Genomic DNA, 16,478 nt, shown 5'->3' on the forward strand with positions numbered 1-16,478 from the left:
GCTCGGTCTCATTATCCCATTGTTCTCCTTTTCTTTTTTCTCCAAGCTGCCTGTCTCGTCCTGGGTTGTATGATTTTTCCTGATGGCTGGGATTCAGATGAGGTAAAACGGATGTGTGGTGAAAAGACAGACAAGTACACGCTGGGGGCTTGTTCAGTCCGCTGGGCGTATATCCTGGCAATTATTGGAATCTTGGATGCCCTGATCCTCTCATTTCTGGCATTTGTGCTTGGAAACAGACAAGACAGCTTGCTAGCAGAGGAGCTCAAGTTGGAAAACAAAGGTAGGACCGCTTTAGAAACACTATTGTTGGGTGGCCTCAAGGGCAATTGTTTAAAAACAATAATCAGTTACAATTTCATTTTATTTTATGCTTAAAAGTTGGCGTGCTGGCTTACTTCCTACATTTCTGGGAAAGAATAAATGCAAGGGGAAGAGGAAGTTTTGCTTTTCAGCATCCAAAAGTCTAAGAAAGCCCAGAATTGCCATAATTTCTGCACTATGCATGACTTATCCTTAGCTTTTAGAGCTGTAGATGGGATGTTATTGTGTTACTCACTTGTACAGTAATTCATTGGTATTTAATTTTCACTGTCTTCATCTTTTTCTGTACCTCGTGCAAGATTTGATCACTTGGTTCCTTTAGGATCTTGCAGTGTAATATGAATGTCTGTAGTAGAGCATATGTGTTAGCACAGTACACAGTAAGGGCAGAGTGCTGGGGGCTGGCAATGAGCTGTGTAATGGGATTGCCCATGCAGCAAAGAACTGGTAGGCTGAGGATCAGAGCCTGGAATGAAGAAGAATCCTAGTTCTTGTCTGAGTGTGCTGCTTTGAGCTCATAAGTCAGCTCATGGAAATCTAGGATGATGTAGTAATTGAATACTCATGCAGTGCTTTGGGGATAAAACTCATTTCTAGATTACGTACATGAAACTGGCTTGGACCAGTAATTTATCACAGTTTCAGGAAGAGATGTTTATTAGTAAGTGTGTGCAAGCCTGCATCCTGCCTGCAAGCAGCCCCTTCCCCTTGTGCTCCCCTGGCATCCCAGCTGAGTATCTGATGTGATAGATACCACAGAGGGTATGTCCCTTCCTTATCTTTAATGGGCCTGTTGTCCCTGAATCTGTCTAATCCCCTCTAAACCTACTGATACTGTCAGTTGCTCCAGCACTGCGTGGCAGCAAGCTCCTGAAGCTCACTACTGGCTGCTGCAGAAGTACTTTCTTTTATCTGTTTCAAATTGATCCCCTGCTAGTTTCACTGACTGCCCCAAGTACAGGATTCTGCATTCAGCTCATCTACTACCTTTGTAGTTTTGTGGGCTGCTTCTAATAATAGCAAAGATATTAGGAGCCTTTCACCACTAGATTGCTGTTTGGCAGCCTATGTTGTATGAAAATAGCTGGTCTCAGTCCTGCTCCAGAAGGACCATTATCTCTACACCTGACAGCACCAGTACAGTGGCCCCGCTTGCTGGAGTGCAGTCAGCACACTCAGCCCAAAGATAAATGGACTTGAAGATTGAATTTCACATATGATTCCAGACCAGGGTGGAGCCTACTATTGTGAGCTAAGGAAGTGTGTGTCAAGTGTGTAGCAAATGCATGTGTACATCTGTCCTGCAGGTAAACTGAGGGCATCAGCTTCAAGGACTATCACTGTGGCCATTTCCTGTAAGAATAATATTCATCTGCATTTGAAAATCAAGATACTTATCAGAAGGGCATTCACAGCTATGCCACAAGTGCTTTTGGCATTGCCACTTTGTCTGATTTGTCTATACCATATAGAGCTCATGTACCCAACAACTACTTGTATCAAAGAAACACATCTGTTTTGGCACCTGTTTCTGTTTGTGAGCAGAAAACAGTTTCTGGAGCCTCATCACCTCTCACATCGCTGGCACAAACCCCTGCCAGAACATTTGGTCCACAGCATGTCAGAAAAAATCATTCAGCATCTCAATTTCCTTGGAATAAACACAGAAACCTATCACACCACTGGCTTCAAAACAAACCAGAACCCAACAAAAAAGGACCTACCCCGTTCTGCCCTTCACAGTCAAGCCTAATGATCACCACTTTTTAAACTCTCTTTCAAATTAAGTGAAAAAGAGTCAACTTGGCTTCTAAAAAGGATATTCTCTCCCCTCTTGTCACAAAAAGCTTCTGCTAAGCAACAACAGGGCAAGTCTAAATTCCCCTGAGCCCCCAGCATTCCCACACCTGCATGTGTTGCCAGCAGGCACAGCCTCAGCCCCAAGGAGACCCAGCAGAACATGGCAGTGGCATCTGTCTGTACCCTTGCACACTGAACATGCGTGAGTACTTTGACATTTATCCCATAAACTACGTCCCCTTGTCCCCTTTCAGATTAAGAGACATAGTGCAGAACTGTTCATCAGCATTAGTTCACATGCAGAGTACCCATGCATCTCTTGGAATGGGTCAGGTTGTGAAAATACTGCCATATGCAAAGAGCACTAGCATGTCTCCCATATAGACAAAAAAGATAAGACTATGGATATAAGCAATACTTCCCTCAGCTTTCCAAGCTGCTGTTACCGTGTGAAGTCAAAGCCCTTATAACAAGTAGTCATGAATATTAGATACTTTCTCATCCTTTCTTCCCCCTCCTCATCTACATGAGATCTGCCTTCAGGCTTGTGCTGGCTTTTGCTTCTGGATAGCAAGTATGGATGAGGAATATCCCTTTCTCAAAGAGGAATCTTTGTGCTGCTGCTGCCTTCCAAGGGGCAAAAACTATGTCTGGGTGGTCACAGCTGTCCATTGAGTGGGATCCCAGGGACTCCTTCCCCTTTGTGGTGGTGTTGGCCTGGACATCCCATAACCTGTGATAAGAAATGTATCCCCTTAAAGGACAGTCATGGCTCCATCATGGCTTTACAGGACAATGCACCTGGAAAGCAGTCAACACTGTACCTGAGATGAACCTCTACTTGCCCTGTCAGCTCACCCTCTGCTGCTGGGATTTTGCCCCATGCATGTGGGTGACATGATGCATTAGCCCAGCAGTGGGTAAGACACAATAAATTAAGTACAAGAATCACAACAGTGTTTATTTACGTGGAAAAAACTTCAAGAGCAAGAAATTATTAGGCAATGATCAGTCATCTGGGCAGTTGTTTTCTTAATCAGGTAGTTTTGTCTGGAGGCTTTGATGCAGATCAGCTCCCACAGGCTCATTAGTGAGAGTTTATGGTAGTTAAGCAAGTACATGTTGCCACAGCTGTGTCTGAGCATTGTTGGCACGGAAACAGTTAAATGTATATGAAACACAGCAGGATGGTAAAAATGTGAGAAGATGACTCAAAAAGAAGAAGCTGTACTTCTCTGTTGTTTTCATTACCATGCTGAACTGTCCACCTGCTCTGTGCTTTTGATGCCTACAGTTCTGTATATTTACATAGGTTAATGAATGCTTGCAAATAAGGAATTTGACTGTTAAAATTATTCGTGGCAGAAGATGGCTGTGTTTTAGCTATAAATGAAAGTTTCCTTTTTCACTGCATGATGAAAATAGTGCTTACTCATTTCTTATTTGCTTAGGTGTGAGAGTAAATTACCATGTGGTTTTCACGTTTCAGAACTGTAACTCAAGTTTGGCAGAGTTTCTTCAACTTATAGTCTCTTTAATAAAGTTCCCTAATCATGCAAATTTTACACAATAATTCATAAGTTTTTTTATTTTAAAAACTGCCATTTGAAGGGAAAAAAAGGTATTTATAAGAAGATTTTCCTATCAACTTTATGCCATTAGCAAAGGAGGGGGGAGAACCATGTTGCATGGTTTTCTTTAATTTATAGGAACTAATGATAATGACTTAAAGGCCTGTATGTCATTAAAGTAATGCCATACAGGGCACTAACAAAAATAGTTAGAATTCATTGTAGCTTTCAGCTTCCTCAACACCATTTTGAGTGAGCCATCAACATCAGGCATAAACCTTGATGTGTAATTACACGATGTAACATTTTGAACTGTAATGTCTTAATGACATAAAATTAAGGTTTTGGCCAGAGGGTGAAGAGACCAAATGAGAAGTTTCCAAAAGAAATTGAGAGTGCAAGGCAACTATGTTTATGGTAGAAAGTGATAATATGATCTGCATTATGAGTTATAAATACAAGAGCATTCAGAAGACACTATCCTGTTCCGTAGTATCAGTCAGGGCGGGTGGATGATGCACTTTGTGAACAGTTGTGGCTTTTCCAATGGACAGAACAGCTTCACAAGCTGTTTATGCTTAATATTTGATTCATCTTTGGAGCCCATGTAAGCAATATAAGCAATGGGTCACAAATAAGCAATTTGCATTAAAGATTTCCTGGAGTTACAAGCCTAGAGCTGAAATAGGTAAAAAAGGAGCTGGGAGATAAAAGATTTGAAGGATTCATCTACCTTCCAGTGATTGCAACTCACATGGACTCAAAGTACACCATGCTGCTCCCAACAGCCATATTGCAGAGAGCTGAGTGCAGGATGCCCAACCCAGAACTTGCCAGCTGATTGACAATTTACACCCTCCTTTCTCTCCAGGCTGTTTGGAGGCTGGCTCCATACCTCTGAGCTGCAGTCACCACAGAATAAACACACCTAAAGACAGAAAATAAGGGAATGTTGTTTCTTGGTGACAAAGCAGCTTTCAGTAAAAGAAAAAAAGTAGTATTGCGCGGAGATTTGCGCACCTTTGGCTAGAGAATCATCTTCTCCAAACAGGAATAGCCTACCCATGTGATCACTGCTGCAACAGCAAACCTTCTGCAAAAGCTGTGTCTGAAGCTGAATGACAGCAGCTCACCTGCCCCATGGAGGGATGACATGACAAAACACTCATCAGCTGCCATCCTTCAAAAGGAAAATAGCTCAGGTCACAGGGAAGGTGCAAACTGCTGCAAAATTGCAAAGCCCTGCTTGTCAGCATATAGTTTCCATGGCATGCACTCACAAACATTCAGGCCAACTTGTTCAAAATTAGGTATATTAATATGAATATTGAGACCAAATTTAAGTTTTCCCAGATAGCTGCAAAGCATAAAAGAATTATCAGCAGCCCTTGTAGTAATAAAGAGTACAAATGCAGAGAGAAAACCAAATACACCTCTGTATACCCATGTTCTCTGTCCAATATAATTATGTAGTCCCATTTTCATTAATATGAATATTGAGACCAAATTTAAGTTTTCCCAGATAGCTGCAAAGCATAAAAGAATTATCAGCAGCCCTTGTAGTAATAAAGAGTACAAATGCAGAGAGAAAACCAAATACACCTCTGTCCAATATAATTATGTAGTCCCATTTTCATAAAGTTATGTACCCCAACTCCTCCTGATACATAAAATAGTCACTGTATGCTCATTTTCATTTCAGTTAGCATGTACAATACAATAATAAAAATACTTTTAAAAATTAAATGCAAGATTTCTGTCAGTCTCTTCCCATTTTCAGACTGGTGCTTGTCTTCATGTTGCTAGTCCACTGCCTTCTTCCTTTTCTAAAGAGTCCAAGAATCACCCACTTCAGACTCCTGCTGCTCTCGTGTGTAGCTCTGTGTCACTTAAGGTGATTATGAACTCAGAACAAATTCGGCCACTTGAATTCCCATTTGAGAAGGGAAATATGCAAGAAACTCATTGGGGAGGAATCTGTGATAGATTGCTATAGACAGCCCACCACATGCTCTTGCCAGGCTGCACCTGGTCAGAGGTACCTAGACTATGTCAAAAGGTTTATCCTCTTAACTCAAAATAAGAAGTATTAAGATACCCATCTTTTCAAAGGCAAAATCAGACTCTTCTTTGAAGCCCACAGTCATAGGTTCCAGGCTGGGAATTCCTGGTCTTTTCTAGCTTCAAAACTTGATTCCCTGCCATGTCAGCCAAGAACAAAGTTTTGCCACAGCTGAGAAGAACTCACATGCTCTCTTTGAGATTCAACTGATAAGTGGCTCATCTATCATAGCACCACTGCAATTAGATCCACTTCTTAATTTCCTTGTTCAATTACAACCTACTTTCCTTCAGGTATCACCTCCACAATAAGCTCCAAGTAGCTCTGAGTAAAAGAATAGTAGACAAGTAGTACCAGACATATTTAATCTACAAATCTGCGACTAGAAGCCAAGCTAACAGATTTTATTATACTTTTTTCCAAAAAATTTTCTTCTTTTGATAATGGCAACCATTTTCCTGTAATTTCAATTATATAAATAATATTCTAAAAGAGAGAATATAAATATAAACGTGGAGATTTTGTTGTGTTTGGCATCAGACAGAGCATAATCTCTCCAGAATGAAGGTATTCACCACACTGCTCTAGGATCCATGCCCACGGTTTGAAGTTTCATTCAAGGAGTGTATGAACAGCCACTGGACCCCATCCAGAACCTTCCTGTACAGTGTCTTACTGCCATGCACTCTGTTGCCCAGTGTGTGTGGAATTCTGTCATACAAAGCAGAACAGCTCCAGCCAGAGGATTTGTGTCTCCCCCCTCCACAGCACTCTAAAGTATGCTCTCTAGGACACTGATCTTCTGCCTGCCTTGGTTTGAGGGTGTTCTCTCCTTAGGTAGAAGGTTTTCAGATTCCAGCCCTGATCTCTAATGACAAAGTATTTTGGAGGTCTTAGTAGAAACTGAGGACAAGAAATGGGGGAGTGAGATCAGAAGTCAAGAGGTTTTGACACAAACTTAGAAGACACTTCCAGGTCTTCCTTTTGAAAATGTCTATTTTTGTTTTTATGAGCTTGTGAGAAGCACATGCATATGTATGCAATAAGCTACTTAGATTTTTCTCCTGGTGTTGAATGGAACTAGGGCAAAAGTTTTGGAGTGGTGTTCAGAAAGCGGAGTTTGATACCTGATTCTCATGCTGGATCTATAATTTGCTTTTTGCATTTCTCTGTCCTTTAAATGGGAAGGAATGAGACTGACTTTGTTGATATGTTGTAGTTCAGCAATGAAAGATGAATTACAAAAAGTAAATTATGGTGGAATTACTATTAAAATATGTATTCCAAGATTAAGGTCTGATAAAAGTATTTTGTCAAGGAACTACTTTGCCAACATGCTAAATGATGATACTCTTAAGGAGAGGCAAATGAGACATCCAGACTAAAAGTCAAAAGCTGATTAAAATACCTTATTAAATAAAGGTCAATCTTGCAATAGTACTGATTGATACATCAGCTGATCCAACAGTTCCTTTCCAGCTCTACTTTCTATAATGAGAAAGTAAAATTAGTCCTAAACACATGCATTAATTACTTAACTATAGAAGCTGGAGACTATGAATAAAGAGTCCTAGTTCCCCACTGATTAATGAAGGAAGAACATAGTGAACTGCTTTCTGTCTCATAGGAAGACGTATCCTACTTGCTATTACCCTCTGTAAGGACTCTCATACAATTGCTCAGTTAGAGAAATTCTCATTCCATTTGATGAGCTCATGATATGAGGGACTTAAAGGATGGGGTCTTATAGGAAAGCTCGTAGCAAAAAAAGTTAGGCAGCCTCAAAAATGCTTCTTAACTGGTATAGGTAACTCAATGCATTGAACAGGCTCTGTACACAGCTGAAAAATTCTGTAGTGCAGCGGAGTGGCAGGATGCATGGGAATGGGGGATAAAGACATTAGACAGTGATGCTACAAGCTACAAGCAAATCTCCAGGCTGGTCAAGACAAGTCCACAGTGAGCCTGGACAGATCTGGAGACCTATGTTGTTAACTTAAAAGGAAGCCTATGTCCTGTTACAAGCAAGACCATGTTTACTGAGCTACAAGGTAACAAGTCTGACTGTACCATCACTAGCAGCTGCATTAAAGAAGGTGTTTTGAAGTTTGGACAAAAAATCAGAGCTGTTTCACAGTATACAGAAGTATAAAACAGAAGTAGCTGACATGTATTTCATTCCGGGTAGGATTAGTGACACACAAAAATTATGATACTGCACTATCCCTCTTCCTTACTGACAGGAACCATATTTGTAGGAGGAACAGCAGAGAATGGGACAGCTCATGACTTAGCTGCTCTTGAATGAATGTTTTTCAACAAAGTGTTCATGCAGATGAAATAGTGAAGGTTTGTGCCAAGAATCTGGACTATGACTGGGAGCAGCTATCGAGAGGACATTTCTGCTGTCCAGTCCAGCCTGCCAGTTCCAAGAGCAGTCCGGGCTGTCCTTATGTTTCTACCAGCCCTGATGTCTTGTCATCATACACAGAGGAAGCTGGTAGCACTGAGCTATAATTGTTCCTTCTTGCAGCTAGTTCCAGTGATTTTCTTGGAAAACTTTATCAGGATTTAAAAAGTCATTAGTTTCATTATCTCATTCCATCATGAACTTGTTGTGATCCTTCTCCAGCAGTTTCCTAATGCCAGAATTATTTTCTATCTGCAAACAAAACACCTGAAAATAATTTAAGGTAATCTCCTTCTTTCTGGGTGTAGCATCAACAGAAATAAAGGCTGTTGTCAGTAGTTTTAGAATAAAGGAGCTATCAAAAAAATCCAAATGAAAGCAAAGCAAACAGCCCTGTTTCCCAAAGTTATATTCAAGGAGACATTCAAGTCATAGCTAATGAGACGTTTGAGATATCTGGCTCTTCCTGCTTTCTGTTACAGGTACAAATTACTACAGTATAAAGTAAAAGCTGACCTCCTTGGTGCTAACAGTGTCGACCTTTTCAGCCAGTCATTATTATATGGCTTTAGTCTGGAACCTTAAAACTGTTCATGTTATTTCTGGACCACTTACAGAGGTGATCTGGACTTTCTGTTGAGTCCCTCATCTTCTCCTGAATGACGAGCTTGGTGGACTCCAGTTTGTTGTTCCCACTGACCTCTCCCTGGATGCCTGAGAAGCTTGGCCTTGGGACAGGCCCGGACTAGGGCATACACATATTTTAGTTCCTTGGCTCTACCATGACCCTGCTTAGCCCAAGTTTGCTGCAACTGAAAATTAGGGTTGTGCTCTTGACTGTCTAGGTCTCTGTCTGTTGACTTTGATAGGTTTGTACAGTTTTGCTTGATAGAATACCAGAAAACAGCAGCGGAAGAGGAAACAGAGATGTGATGTTAATGAGTAATATTGCACTAAAGTTGCTGTAGGTGTGACCTGGCTCCATTTGCTAGAAAGATACATGATAAAAAAACAAGGGAAATTATAATACAAAGATATTTTAACAGTTTTTCCTATCTCTTATATCTGGAGGTTATTTTTTCTTAATTCATGTTTTTAAAATAAATCAATTATTTTGTTCATATCACGTGGCCCATGTTATTATGTTTAATCTTTCAGACATTGGGCATGCAAGCCCTCCAGTTGTTAGAAATATTTTTATGCACCTACTTCAAGAGCATTTACCATGAAATGTACTCAACAGACATGGTAAAACTGAGAATAGGTGTTTAGTTGCAATCCTGTTTGACTGAATGTATTTACACCACCACAGCACATTTGATTTTACAAACCTGATTTTTCACCCTAGTTTTGTAAATTTAAAAATTTTCAGGATGATAATGAGCTGGTGTGAGGACATCATTGCACAAAGTTATTCATCTTAAAATGTTCTTTCATCTCTAAGCACTTCTACCTTTCTAGGTGACAGCATTTGATGCAAGACAGACCATTACTCTAGTTCCTATATGTTATTTCCCTCTGATACTCCCAACTGATTCTCTCTTAATCACTGCATGTATTGTTCCTCTCCACTTTGTGCACGCTGAAAACAAACCTCTCTGCTCTTTGTATGACTTTGTGTCTGATAGAGGCTGAAAGGATCAACATGGCCATTTCAACCACCCCCAGTATCACACAGGCTGTAGGATGTCCTGAGTCCCCTCCAGGTTATCAGCACTGTGTAAAATGTGGAATCAGAGCTGGACGCTGTTCCAGGAGTGGTGCTGACTCTGCCATGCCCAGAGGAGTTACAGCCCCTCTGTTCCTGCTCAGTGTTTCCTCTGGTCCAGCCCTGCTGTCTGCAGCATGGCTCCAGCTCATGCTCAGCTGGCATTTCACATGTTCTCTGTCTGTGTGGGGCTACATTTCTTACTCCTTGATGTATCTTTTGTGTCAGACCATGCTTATAGAATGAGCCATTTGGCAACACACTTTAAGAGTTCCTTGGGCCTCTTCACTGCAGCAGTTGAGAAAGAAAATGGACATTGCCACTGGCACCCAGTAATCTGGAGAAAATCTGGATGTTGTAGGGCTGTTTCCTCCTTCCTCCCTAGGAGATGCAAAGATGCAAAGGAGACCAGGAGCCTCTCTCTTTTCTGCATATGTGTTGAATTCAGATACAAAAGCCTAGTTCTCATAGCTAACAGGGTCAGGACACTTTGTGCCTCCTGTAATTTTGCTTTGCTTCCCCACTCTTCCAAGGGTTTTATAACTTCTCACTGCCTTTGGACAGTTCAGTCATTAAAGGTAGATCTTTGCAGTGTGGATGCTCCCCACTGTCTGGTGGAGCTGGAGACCCTGAATGCCCACTGTAGGGTCTAACAGGTGGACAACCATCTTGAAATACTGAGGAAATCCACCAGCATTGTTACCAGCAATGAAACATGAAAGGAGAAATATTCTTGCTTCCTGAACACAGAGGCAATAGTTTAGCTGTACTTGTACATTTCTACCATAATGATATACGTGAAAGATGAGTGCACACCAGATAAGAATTGAGAAAAATAGCAGTATTATGTAAATGCCTGCTAAAATGGATGCATCTGGAATCTCTGCAGAGTACAGTAATTCTGTTATTTAGTGATTACTTCAAAAAGAGCACATTCAGAAACCAAATTCAACTGGCATAACTAAAATGGGCTCATTTTATGCAAAATGTTTACTACTATTCTTTTACTCTTAAGTAGATTATTGAACCAAAATCCTCAGATTTTTTCCACTGGGCATTTTGGACCTGATTATGCAGAAGAGGGGGGCAGGCTTCATCCTATGAAATCAGTAAAAAAATTAGAGGGTGGGAGTAAATTTTAGCCATTAGAGCAATTCATACAATTTTTAAATGGTCATGAATCTTACTTATACTAATTCTTGACCACAGAGATTAAAACCAATATTTTTCAGGTGTTTTAATGTTTGATGTGTATCAAATACAGCCAAATTTCCTTTGAAGAACTATCATAGCTGACAATAACAACCGGCTGACCCCTTGCAAGTAAAACTGATAAAGCAATAAAGATCAGACATCATATATCCTGCAGAGACAAATATTGGTCTACTAGAGAAAGTGGAAGTGTGCTAGAAATCATCCAACGTGTTTCAAATGTTAAGGAGACGAAAACATTGTCAAAGGGCTGATTGGAAATTCAGTACAGAAGCCTTGCTGGCAAAGTATGAAAGTGCTGTACTTATAGGAACAGCCACAAAAACAGTGTTTGCATCCTTAATAGAAATTCCGGATTTAGCAACATGGAAAGAAGTAATTCTAAATGGTTAAGGAGCAGTTTGCTTGGGAGAATAAAAATTTGTATCAGTGTTAAGGGGGTATTTCTGTGCCCTTTCAGAACTAGCCTGCAGAATCCTATTGTTGAATTTTAAATGATGGCTGAAAATCTCTGGGTATTCAGTGCAATGTTGCCACAGCACTTCCAAGCAGAGGCAATAGCTGTCTAAAGAGTAAGAGTGCACTGCTTAGTCTGCCTCAGTTTTGTATGTATGCTCCCTGCTGCTCTGTAGGTGTTAATTCTTAGCCCATATGGACAAAGATGACATGTTATTAAGTAAAATAAATCTTCCCCTATAACCAACAGCCCTACTATTTTCCTGAAGAGGACTGACAAGTTTATCTTAAATAAATCCCTAAAAAGGCTCTGTGAAATTATTAGAATTTGTATGTTTACAATGATGCCAGAAGATGAGCAGGTTTATACACTGATCAATCATTTATACACTAGTGAGCAGCTGACGTTCAAGCCTGTGTCTGCTCGTCTATCAAGCAGTTCTCACAAAGGTTAGAGGCACTAAAGTTGTACTCAGACACAAATACAGGTATAAAAATGTTATTAAAATGCTAAGTACTGAGGATTACAGCATGAACTGATAGGATTTCATACTTCGGAGTAATTTCTATATAAGATCCTGGTCTCAAACAATTTTCCAAGGTATAACCTTCTTCCCTAAGTCAAACTGAAGCTCATCCATTGCCTTTCAGTGCAGTTGATGTACTTGCAGATATATACAGAGTATATATACACCCAACATAGTCTCAAAAAACCTCTGTAGACAGCGTAATGCTGACCTTTGTTCTCTGGTTTTGAAAGAGCAGCCTGGGAACCCCTGGAGAAGCTGGAGCTGCATGCAAAGAGGAAGTGCAAAGGCCACTTCTTGGTTCTCTGGCTCTCACAGGGTGTTTACTTTGGAAGAGACCCCATTTTTAGGCAAAGACTAGATCTGACTTAATGAAGAAATATGAAGAGATGTCTAGGAGGGGAAGTTCATGATGCTGTGAGGTCCAGTAGGAAAACAGCAATCACCAGTCTCAGCCTGGGTCCAGCTGGTTCACCTGAAAGGGTTTGCAGCATCTTCATATTAATTCCCTTTCCACCCAAATCCTTACTTTAAGCTGGGGTTGTGAGCACACATGCTTTCAGTTGCTCCATCTTCTCAGCTTCTGTGCCTGTCACTTCTCGGAGTGCCTTCTGCAGAGTGCTCCCACAAGCCTTGAACACAAGGGTTCAAGGGGCAGTGGAAGGGCCGGGCCCTTTGGAGCACGGGGAGCACAGGCACAGTTACCTCGGCAGGGAAATGGGGTGAGCACTGCAAGGGATCCTGGTGACCAGTGACATCTGTCCCACCATGGCACACTGTGTGCTATTAGATTATTTTTTAATATTCTGGTGCTACAACTAAACCCCATCAGGTTGGTTCAGCACCATCTATCCCCACTACAGCTGCATTGCATTCTGTCCCATTATTCTTCAGAATGTTCTCTAAAGCTCTGCACAGCATTGAAATCACAGTTATCAGCCTTTGTTTGTCTAGACCTATAGTTAGGTTGCCTTCTGATGTAAATTAAGGTTTCCATCAAAAAAGTTGCAGAGAGAGAAAGTACATTTCTTCCAAACTGGACATTTTAATAAATAATATTAAACATTCATTTTTCTTCTCCTGTCAGATTTCCTGGGATGTACCTCAGTTCCACCTTGGTTCTCCTTTATTCTTGTTTTTCCCCATCTTTCTCCCCTCTCTTTTCATAGAGCATGTCTTTATATACACCATTTGCTAAGCAAACATATTTATTACAATTTTATTTAAGATCTTCAACTTTCATAATCCCAGGACCAGGAATTTTCTCAATTTACATTTTCATAATTAAAGGGGGGAAAAAAGAGATTGTATCATCATTTAAGCAGATGAAGACCAGAAGTTAAAGGGATTTTTAAATGGATTTTTTTAATGTATGCCTAATATTACTTTCTAAGAATTACCAGTAAAAGTGTTTAAAATTATATTGTTGTTCTTAGCCTGCTTGAGAAGCTGAATGTTACCATATAAAAGGTGCATGTGGGCTGTTTTAGCTATAGCCCACTGCATTGACAAATTCCATTTTTTTAACAGGAAAAGAATGCAGCAATTCATCACTTGTCCAGTCTAGTTAACGTTTTGTGCCTTTTTATAAGAGTGGAATTTGTGGACTGGATAGCTTTGACAGTTTGAGGTAGTTGGTGCTTTTCATTTCTGGATCATCGACTCAAGCATAGCAGATATTTGACAAAAATTGACTGAAGACTGAATCTGGGGAATGACTGATTGCTGAAGTATATAACAAAAGGTTTTTTCTGTACAGCTGATGGTAGACTAATGCAATAACAAAAAAGTACATGTATCTTAACCCTGTGCTAGCAAACATTCTAATTGGGGAGAGTGAGAAATGCAGAACGTGTACCTTTGGATACTTTCATACTTGGTCTGCTGCATTAAGCTATCTGCTACCTACTTCCAGAATGGGAATTTACCTACACATGCCTCCCAAGTCTTTGAACACCAGGTTGTCAGCATTGAATAGGATGCACTCAAAAAGTGAGGTCTCTTCTGAAGAATGGTAATGGCTTGCCCCTGACAGGACTGTCCTTGATGACTGGGCATATGAGGGACATGGGTGCCATGGAAATATGTCAGGAGAGAGCTGCTGCATTTTGGCAGGGCTTTGTGGGAGAGCCAAAGGTCAGCTTTCCATGGCATGTGTTTGTCTTGGAAAGTACAACAGTCGCTTGGCATTCCCACTCCACCTTGCCATTTGAATTCTATTGACTTAGTAAAGTGAGTTGACCCAGTATATGACATTTCTTTCTCCAAGTTTCCAAGAAATTTAGTCTCCAGTGGTTATGATTTTCCTTCGTCTGCAATTTTCTAGTGACAGAAGGACTATTTCAACAGCAATCAATATATTCAGAAATTTGACTTTACTTTCAACAATTTCACTGTGATTCCTTGTGACATGATATGCACCAGCTAGATTTCAAACCAACACAAACCCTATAATGGAGCCTTTTTTAACAAACTGCAATTTCAATGAGCAATTTCAATGAGCAATAGTGTTTCAGGAAGCAAGGCCTTTTAATGAATGGCTCTTGAATTTAATGCTTCACTTTAGTTGGATTTTTTTTATGCTAGTACATTTTATTTTGATATCTGAAATCAAAAATTTCTAATTTCCCCATCAGAATAATTTCCTTATGCAATTACATTGCTTATCTGCCCACTTGTTTATCAATCCCCTTCTCTAATAACCTTTAAACCTGTTATCCAATTTCAATGAAATTTAACAAAGGCTAACATCATAAAAATATAAAACTCCCAGAAGCGTTTTGAAGATTAATGAATTAATTAAAAAATAAGCATGTGATTCCACTAAGGGAAAGCCAGGAAGAGATTCAGCTCCTAATAGTATTTGATTAACCAAGTCAGCACAAATTTCATGTCAGATATGCCACCCTTCCTGCCTTTTCTGGATCATCTGTCATGCTAAATAAAGTAGGTAGAGTATATGGAACACATGGCACATACATGTGTGTATGTATGTGTGTCCATATATAAATATGTATCTATACATATTTAAAAGTGTAAGGAAAGTGAAGACAAGTCCTGTAGCAAAGAAGCTGTAAGAGACATTGGGGCAAGTGGGAAGCATGGGAGTTTGGAAATGTCTAAGGCAGGAAGGGAGTTTTAAGTACTAACGAGGGATCTGAGGACAAGAGAAAGACAAGAATCATAGACAGAAGGTGCAGGAGTCCGAGAGGAAGCAGGGTATTGCTGTGGAGGTGTCATGGGGCTGTGACAAAGGAGCTGGGTCATTGTACTCTGGCCATGTGGGAGAAGGAGCACACATGCTGCTCATTGAAAGTCAGGCACTGATTTCTTGTACCACTCATGCAACATTAGGCTTATTTAAAGCTGACCAGTAATAAGGTTATTCAAGTATCTAAGTAACTCAAAAAGTTTTTTGTGAGAAAATTCAGTTTAAATTTAAAGAAAGCAGTACCATGGGAAATCACGGGAACTCCATTTTTCAATAGAAACGTTAAAAAACTCTGTTTCAGTTCATCCCCAAACTATTTTTTCCACTGCTTGCTTCAGCCATTGAACTGAAAAATTGGCTATTTACCTAACAGTTATGCTTTAAAATATTTGCAACACAGGCACAGCCAGTACCTTTCACTCAGAGCTTTGGTGTGGCAGCAGCTCAAAAAACGTGCCAAGGAACTGGCACTGCCTATTGCATTCTGGCTGATAAGATTTCAGGCTCTGCTTCAGAGAGTTTGTTCCCTTGTTCAGATGAAGATAAACAAAGTATAACCAACAAACCTGCTTCTGCCAATGACAATCTTCCTAGGAGATACTATCATTTCAGCAGCTGCTGTAAGAAACTTGTCTGGAGGCTGGTGCATACAAAATAATCAATTCTTCTCTACAGATTATGGTTCAAATGTGCCAAATGCTACCAGGGCTTATGCTACAGATTCATGAGATGCAGTCTACAATTCTGATTAAAGATAGGATGTTTGCTGCATCTCACAAACTAAATGGACCATGGACTATGTCTGGGGAACTTCTAGCTTCCAGAAAATAGGTATTATCTGTTTCTAATGAGCAATAGGCAAGCAGTGCCCACAGTATAAGTGGTTTGTAGATAAGCAAAAAAGCTATATTCACAAATCCTGTCAATCAGCACTTTGCAGCCATTTCCTTTAAAGAGTAAAAGATAAAGAAGAGATTTAGGAAATGCAGCATTTTGAAGAGGCAGCATTTCTGTAGTTATGGCTAAGGAAAACGTGGGATAAAGGCATGTGCTGTTAGTGTGATGCCTTGTCAGCACTGCTCTGGAGTGTGCTGCCTCTGGTCCAGGCCTCAGCTATCTTTTGGTCTGAATCCAGACCCAGCACCTCCAATGGATAGTGGGGGCATAAGTAGACTTCTGCCAGTGGAGTGGGCATCC

At 40.4% G+C, this 16,478-nt stretch overlaps 1 long non-coding RNA gene across 1 annotated transcript in view; it reads left to right on the forward strand.

The window, feature by feature from the left end:
• The first annotated feature begins 209 nt into the window (after positions 1-209).
• Positions 210-16,478, forward strand: part of LOC108449541 — a 79,621-nt gene continuing 63,352 nt past the window's right edge. The window contains exon 1 of the long non-coding RNA XR_001865726.1: positions 210-283. This is a non-coding gene — a long non-coding RNA (uncharacterized LOC108449541). The remainder of the gene's footprint in view (positions 284-16,478) is intronic.

This window comes from Corvus brachyrhynchos, unplaced genomic scaffold (genome assembly GCF_000691975.1).
Source record: "Corvus brachyrhynchos isolate BGI_N302 unplaced genomic scaffold, ASM69197v1 scaffold239, whole genome shotgun sequence".
NCBI classification, from domain to species: Eukaryota; Metazoa; Chordata; class Aves; order Passeriformes; family Corvidae; genus Corvus; species Corvus brachyrhynchos.